Source organism: Vigna angularis, chromosome 8 (assembly GCF_016808095.1).
Source record: "Vigna angularis cultivar LongXiaoDou No.4 chromosome 8, ASM1680809v1, whole genome shotgun sequence".
In the NCBI taxonomy this organism is placed as follows: Eukaryota; Viridiplantae; Streptophyta; class Magnoliopsida; order Fabales; family Fabaceae; genus Vigna; species Vigna angularis.
The window spans coordinates 33,289,027-33,297,926 of NC_068977.1; positions in this window are offsets into that span (position 1 = coordinate 33,289,027).

The following is an 8,900-nucleotide window of genomic DNA, read 5'->3' on the forward strand; positions in this document are numbered from 1 at the left end:
GGCACCTGAGTCTGCCTCCCACTTACCTTCAACACCTTGGCTTCCACTCAACACCAAGGCGACAGAGCAACTGTTGGAGGCACATGGTGAAGCAAACACGCAGCCAGTCGGAAAAACCACTCACAGTATGGGTTTCTGCAGATTAAGGGAATCATTTTTCTGACACTCCCACCGAAGTTTGTCTTCCACGAGCACCCATCTGGCACTTCTGTAATACCCATCTTGCAACTCCAAAAAGCTGGCGACACCACTACAACGTGCGGGAACGAATAGGAGAGGAGGGGGACACCCAAAAAGATTTCCATGATCCATATTCACCCACGGCCACTGGAATCATCATCCTGGTCCCTCTCCATTCTCTCTCATATACGGAAAGAACCCTAAAAAACAACTCACGGCTATCACCCTTCCCTTTTAGTTTTCACGGCCAACGCCCATCGCCATCCCACTTCCGATATTCCACTTTCACCTTCACTAATGATCCAACTCCCACTTCCTCCATCCCACTTCCAAGATTCTACAAATGTTCCCGTCTACTAACCTTCCCATAAAATTCCACTATTCCCCACCGTATCAACCTCCACAATCTCCACTCACCATCACCAATACACATTGCCTGGAACCCATTTTCAACCTACCGTATATTCATCCCTAACACCTCACGGCCAACATCAGACCTTTCTGTTTTCATCTCCACCATATACCACGACAAGCACTTGAAATTTTTCTTCCTGAGGAGTTTGTCTTCCTCACGGGTCAGCCACCAAAAGCCACCTTCACCTCCATCACCAACCTCTCCGCATTCAACAAGTTCCAACACCTGTAATCATCTTCAATAGATACCATCTCATAACACCACTACCAACACAAAAGCCCCATCACCTATCCTCACCAAACCAGACTCAACCACCATCACCAATCACCATCTTCACCTTTATTCGTCCACCCAATTTCCACTTCATTAGCCCCAACACTCGTAACCGCGGTAAACTACTTCCCTTTTCACTTCCAATTCTTCACCTCCAACAGCATTCATCTACAACGAAAAAAATGAAAAAAAAGGCAGCCACCCTGAGAAAGATACTGTTGGTATCGCTCCTAGTCACTTCTGTCAGTAAGAAATCTCCGGTGACCATTGTAGTGACCAATAGGGGCTGATGGTAACGACTTGCGTCCCCAAAGACGCCTCTAGCAAGGCATGAATTGGCAAGAAACCGTGGACGCTGGAAGCCACTGAAGGTGGGGTTGATAACACTGTCGCGCGAAGAGAATAGAAGAGAAGGAAGGAGAGGCAGACGGGGAGACTAGCCCAGAAAGAAAAAGATCAATCCGAAAGAGGAGGAGGCAGAGGAGGAACATCACTTGGAGAACTGGGGAAGGAACTTGTTGAAAAAAAAAAAGCCAGCCACGAGGAGGAAGAAGACGTCGAATGCATAGGACTAGCAAAGGTTAAACCAAGCTTCAAGAGGTAAGTAACGCCACCCGCTTCACGTTTTACTGAGTTTGAGTTAGTCGTCTTTGAACGTATCTTTGTTATACTGTTGCTGTGTTTGCATGTGTTATGTTTGCATGTGTTGCTGTTAAATAAATGTGTTGTGAATATTTGTATGTCTGTTGTTACCGAACAATCGTCACATCCAACCATCTTGACACCCACGGCCACTGCTAACACCCACGGCCAAATACCCATACTCGTCCACTCCAGCCCACCAACTTCATCCTTACCATTCGACCAACTGCATCACTTCCAACACTGCACCTATAACCCTTATACACATCAACATCATCATCATCACCTACAACACCTCCAACACCCGAATCTTCAACCATATCACTTCAACCAAATCACCCAGCCACCTCGCGCCATTATCACCGAGACCACTGGTTCATCACTGTTACCTCCCACCATACGCCAACCGGGAAACCTGATACTACCAAGAACCCATCTTTGAGTCACAGCCATCATCATCCCCCCGCGATGCCCACTCCGTCATCACTGTTTCTCGTCTGAACCTACAGCGCGAGCCACCTTCATTGCCTCACCATCTCCAGGTTCCTGTAACCAACTCACTACCACCGTGAATCACCACTCCCTCGTCAGTCTTTTCTTCGCTGTCATTTTATCCCCGGGAAGCTACCTTCCAACCCCCCACCTTTACCAGGTCACCACCGCAGCTCACTTCCCTCCGCATGCCATCACCTTCTCAACCCCGAACCACCATCACCCATCTCATTACCTTCGCCTCGCGCCATCCACGCGTTACACTCTTTGAAGTCTGCGAGCGGGCTCCCGCACATGTCAGCTTTTTGACCTCCCCCTCCACCGTGATCACTTCGTCATCTCAGTCCAACCCAATACCACCGTAAAAACCAGCAACCATCACGCTCGCATCAGATCTCCAAACCGCCACTCACAAGCCACCATGGACATCACCCAACTCACCGTTTCTTTTTCGAATTTCCGCCACCCACTCTGCACCGTCGTGAAACTCCGACCTCCCAGCCGTCGTCGTCTTCTCCCTGCCACACTCTCAACCCCAAAGCATCCACTGGCGTCGGCTATCGCCGCCATATTCCCAGCGGTTACCACTCTGCCATCTATGCTTGCCATCCGAATCTTCAGTCAGCCGGTCTCGCGGCCAACACCATCATCCTTATTCACCTGCACACCCCATATTTCACCCGTTCACCCCCCTGTCCGTCTGGGCCATGGCCCAGTTTACTGTTGGAATTAATTTCCATCCTTGCACCCCTATTCATGTTCGGTTTGTTTACTTTCTTTATTTTTATGCTTTGTTTTTTTATTTTGAATGTATCCCTTGTACAGTATCCGCCCCTTTTGTTTTGTTTATATTTGTTAAACTTGTTTTTGTTTTACATAAAAATTTCAAAAATCATAAAAATTGTAAATAATAAAAAATATATATAAAACTTAAAAAAACATTTAATGTAATAAATCGGTATGAGTACTCGTGCGATCGTACGCATCAGCCTAGTACTTATTGCCCAAATATAAAATAAATAAAAAGTCGTGTGAGTGCTCGTGCGATTGTACGCATCAGCCTAGTACTCATTACGCAAAACAATAAGAGAAAAAAGCCGTGTGAGTGCTCGTGCGATCGTACGCATCAGCCTAGTACTCATTACGCAAAACAATAAGAGAAAAAAGCCGTGTGAGTGCTCGTGCGATCGTACGCATCAGCCTAGTACTCATTACGCAAAACAATAAAGGAAAAAGCCGTGTGGGTGCTCGTGCGATCGTACGCATCAGCCTAGTACTCATTACGCAAAAAATATAAATATTACATTAAAATACCAAAAAAATATAAAATCTTCAAAAATTAAAAAACATCTACTTTCCAAACTATAAACAATATCGCCTTGCCAGAACTACGTGATCCTTGATTCTCCATCAAAAGTGGAGATACGTAGGAGCAAGGCCAGTCCTTGTCAGGCTCACTCTCCCAAAAATCCAAATCATTTTCCAAACAAATTCTGAAACAAATTTTCAAACAAATTTCTCAACAGTTTCTAAAAGAACTACGTAACCCTGATTTCTCACATGAGAATACGTAGGAGCAAGGTTAATCCTTGTCGGGCCCAAAAAGCTAAAAAATATTGTTTGTTTTCTTTAACATTTTATTTTAAGGGAAAGTTAAATACTTTGAAAACCACATCCACATTCGCGCATTTAGTTAAAGGTACTGCCTTAGGGCAGGCGTTGTAGGGTGCTAATACCTTCCCTACACGTAACCGACTCCCGAACCAAGAATCTGGTTCAATTTGACCATGCCTTATCATTTTATGGTTTTTTCCGTAGTTTTCCAGAATAAACTATGGTGGCGACTCCAAATCTCTCTTTTCAAAATGATTTATTATTCTTTTTATTGGATCGTCGTCCCGTCGCGATTCCGGTTGCGACAGATGGCGACTCCACTGGGGAAGCCAGAGAGTCAGGCCATTTAATTAGATGTGCGAATTCAATGTGGTTTTTCTTTGTGTTTTTCTTCCCTTTCTTTTTTCTTTATCCTTATTTGATATTTGTCATAATTGTATCTGTGTTTGTTTTGATTATATTGAACCCTAGGATAGAAAACATGTTATATCTGCCTGGGAATTTTCTGGTTGTTTTGCAGGTGAGGGTTTGGGGTGTACAATTGCATTCTCCCTTCACACACACACACATTATATGCATATCATGAGAGAGGCCCTATACCCGGGTCTGAGCGCAACTTAGAAATAGAGGGGTTGTGTAGCGGTGTCACTCTGGGATGTACTTCCTGTTTGGCTATCGTGAGAACCCCAGCCAGAGTCTGTTCTTTTCATTTGTGTCTCCACATCTAGTTGATTACTCTGACTGTTGTGGAGAAACAGTGAAAAGAGCCATAGCTCTGGTGGCCTGATTTAAGCATTAGGAAGCTATCCTTGTGAGTGCATATATTTGGCCTTAGAACTTTTGATATTCAACCTTTGATAAGGCACAAAAGGGAGAAATGTGTTTTCCTATAACCCGCATGTTCGCTTAATAAAAATCACGCACCGCGTACATATCATCATATCTCTTTATCTTTTTTTCTTTCTTTCTTTTGCTTTTTCCTTTTTCTTCGCTTATTGTTTTTCTTCATAGTCTTGTCACGTTTTGTGAATTCTAGTCAAAAATTATAAAGTTTTGATTAAGGCCTTAAGCTAAAAAAGGGGAATTAACATGGAATTTTGAGTCAAGAGGTATTCGAGTTCATACATTTTGACGAAAAGATGCACGTCGAGTAAAGGAGGATAATATTGGTGGGGTATAAGAATTTGTTGAGTCTGTTAGAGGTGGAGGTCCAAACATCAGCAATTACTACTTTAGCCCAGTACTATGATCCACCACTAAGGTGCTTCACTTTCAAAGATTTCCAACTAGTGTCACCAGTGGAAGAATTCGAGCAAGTCTTAAACATGGAAAAGACTCCATACAGCTACCTTGAGCAGTATATCCCTGTCTTACAGTTAGCGAGGATTAGGAAAGTACACCCAATGAAGTTGGAAAGCGAGTTCACAATCAAAAGCGAAGTGAGGGGCCTTCCTCAAAGATACTTATAGGAATACCTACATCATTTGGCTTAAGAGGAAAATTGGGAAATGTTTACGGATGTATTAGCTCTTCTCCTCTATGGTGTCATGCTTTCTCCTAAATGTCAAAAACCTCGTCGATTATGCCGCTATGAATGCATTTGTGGGAGACAAAGAGCGCTGTGAGAATCTAGTCAGTGCCATCCTGGCTGAAGTTTATGGGACCCTTAATCGTTGTTATGAACTTAAAGGGGGAAAGATGTTATGTTGTCTACCAGTGTTGTATATGTGGTTCATTTCCCGTGAGACTGGAGACGCCTTAAATTCCCTGTACCCCATGGACGAATTATTGTAGTATATAATCGATTACAAGGACATTGTAAACGATTACCCGAGAGAAAGTTGGATTTTGTACAAAAAGTCCATCACAGGTACTCAGTCAGGTGAACATGGGTCACCATTGGAAAAAGAAGTGACTTTTAGGCACTTTTGCACTTGTCTTGGGCTGTTCCTTGTGAACCACATGTGAAAAGAGTAAATGAATGGGCGCAACTTTGTGCAAGTTTAAATGAAGAACAAGTTAAATGGTGTGTCCCTTGGGAGCATAGATCGCAGATTACATATCATTGCGGGAGGTATCCTAATGTACCCCTCATAGGTATTAGGTGTTGTATTAATTGCAATCCTGTGTTAGCGCAAAAAATAATTTGAGTATCCTGAGAGGATCGCTAACACCTGCATCTCTCGCCACATTGCAGATCATATGAGGAATGAATCTTCGCTGAAATGTTCCATCAAGTTAAAGACAATTGGGGGCAATGTTGTTCGCTTCAATGAAAGGCCCAAGATCATGAACTGTTAATGAAAGTTTCCCTTAGCCAATGAATCACAGAAAGGGTTAAGACAATCAAGTTGTAATTAATTTCCCTTACCCAAATTGCGAAAAGAAATTTCAAAATGATGAGCAGTGGATAGAAGCAACAATGACAAAACTAGAGAAGGAATGTTTCCATTTAGCTAAGAGGGAACATGAAAGATTGGTGAGTCAGATGAAGAAAGAATATGTCGTTGAATAAGGACAAGTTAAAAGAATTGGAAGAGAAGTCTCTCACAGCTAGCTTCCCTTGCCAATGGAGCCATTGAAAACGTCCTTAAGTTCTTAGTTGATGCTGAGTCTGTAATATCAATCATCAACCCGCCTAAAGGGGATTGAAACATTCCTCAATTACTGCGAGAAGCTGATCAGACAAATGAAGAATGTGATGACTAAAGCCTGCGATGGTTGACCAAGAATTCCTATGTCTCGCATTTTGGGAACTTCTGAATGATGAATCACCTTATTGACTCAGTTTCGTGTTAATTTCCAAATTATACCGGGGCAATTATTTTCACAGCTTTATAATTTCTGACTAGAGATTTTAAACTGCGTTGTGTGTTCTTTTCATTTAAAAAAAAAAAAAAACTAAAATACAGCTAAACATCTAAGATACCCTAAAGGACTCGAACCAGTTCACAAATCTTGGAGAACCAAAAAGAAGGAATGAAAGTCGATATCCGACAACTGAAGGAACAAATGAGCTTAATCTTAGAGGCCCTAAACGCCTTACAATGACTTGGAGATTTGTACACACCACAACTACAATAGAGTTTGAGTGGCACAAATTTTCCCTCCTTATTGGTCTTTCCTCGTATTACACTCCGCCGTGAGAGGCACACTCGGGTCATGAAGCCCACAAAAGACCAAGGAGAACACATTTGAGAGAGGAAACAAGCTAGGGACAACCACTTACATGGTCCTTTGAGGAAATTATTAAGCCAAGTATTGTGAGCACGATGAGGACAAAGCTGCCTGAGTTGAAATCTTCTCACCAAGTCAATGTTGAGGTTGTCGGGCACAAATTTGAGGTGCTAGAAAAATTGTGAAAGCCATAAAAGGTGGATGAAGCGCCAAGTTTGAAAGTGTTGCATGGACGCTCGTCGCCAAGTGAGCGGACGCTCGTCATATAGCGAGCGCACGCTCGTTCCATAGTGACGCTCGTTCAGCGCGCAGTGGACGCTCGTCCAGAAAGTAGACGCTCGTCCAGAAAGTGGACACTCGTCCACGCTCGTCCATAACGCTCGAAACGCTCGTCCAGAATTGGGATGCTCGTCCAGAAAATTGGACGCTCGTGTGACTCAATTATTCAACCCTTCTCTTTAAAAGCTGATTCAGAGGAGTTGCAGAAGCAGATTTGGACGGAGAGGAAACTTACGCGTGATGCTACCAAGTCTCCTACGAAAAGGCCTTGTCTACTGGTTTCGTGAAACCTGTTAAACTTCCATGATCCAGGGCTTATGGTTTCATCGAAAGTGTTGGGTGTTCCAGCGCAAAGCCAAACTTTAGTTGATTCAAGATGTTTAAAGTTCGATGGATTGGGCTTTAGGAAAACATAAGTCATTATACAAGAGAATTTGATGTTGTGAAGTGTCTTAGTACCGAGGAGGTATACGCATCGATATAGCACCTTCATCCATGACTTTCAATGTGAACATTCACTATAAGGTTCTCAAAGCAGTGCTGGAAATCGAGTCTTTAAAGGGTATTGCAAAAAAAAAAAAAATAATAATAATAAAAAATAAAAAATCTTGAGTCACTTGTCTTACTTGCAAATTACCAAACTCATGTTTTTCGAAAATATAAAATTTGTTAATCAAGAGTAAAGTTGCAGTGTCAGATTTTCCCGAATTTGATGTTTTCTTGCAAGACGTGTTTTCCACCCATACAGTTATTTCAGCGTGTATTGCAGCATGTTTTCCATTTGAGGCTTATCTTGAGCCAGTTTCTTTCGTTGTTTCATACACGTATTTCATTGAAATTTTGCTTATCCCTTTTACTTCAGATCTCATGTTTTTATTCGAATTCAATTTTCCCATATTTTCTTGTAAATAAATTATTTTAGCCCATTTTTTTTATATGCATAATTGTTGGAAAATCTTGTTTTGACCAAATAAAAAGAAAGCATAAAAATCCAGTTTATTTCACAATAAAAAGAGAGATTTACAGTAAGGTCGGAGAGTTGATTTTGAACAAGGACATCATTTTGAATACACTCATACGATCTTAACATGATAAATAAAATAAAAAAAAATGCAAAAAAAAAGCAGATATAACAAAAAAGTGCAAAATCACAATTTCAAATAAAAAAAAAAGCAAAATAAGGCAAGAAAAGCAAATAAAACAAAAGCAAATAAAAGATTGTTCAAGGTTCGATCACTGGTGATCGTTAATATTACAAACCATGAAAATAAAAAAAAAACAACAATTCAGCGAAAAAATTCCCGAGCTGGTTGCGGTGGTCTGAGGGAGAGCTCCGTCGAGGGAGCTCTGGTCCGGAATGTGAGAAGCATGGGTGGAGCGATTTGTCGTCCGTCCCTGTCGTCGTCAATGATGATCGGAGCGGGGAACAAGTCCAGCAGCCTCGGCGCCCTCATGATCACCCAGTCGTATTCTTTCCAAAAAAAAAAAGTAAAACAAAATTATTGTCAATAATAAGATGAGGAGAAAATTTTCAAAAAAAAAGATGGAGGTGATCAGGGTACTTACCATACATGTATAGCGGCAGTTGTGAAAACTGAGTGCCAGTAGGGTCTATCTCCGCTTGCCAGCGCCTGACCCGATTGCCGTGGTTGTTAAACCAGCAGTGCACATTGTATTCAGTGGCATCTGCGAAAGCCCTTAGTCGAGATGCAATCTCGACGACTTGGGCTCTGCTGGGATGTGTGACCCCGTAATTGTAGATATGGGTCATCATTTTGACCTGATCGTCAGTAGGTCTCCACCGCTGACTGGTGTACCTCTCCATCTC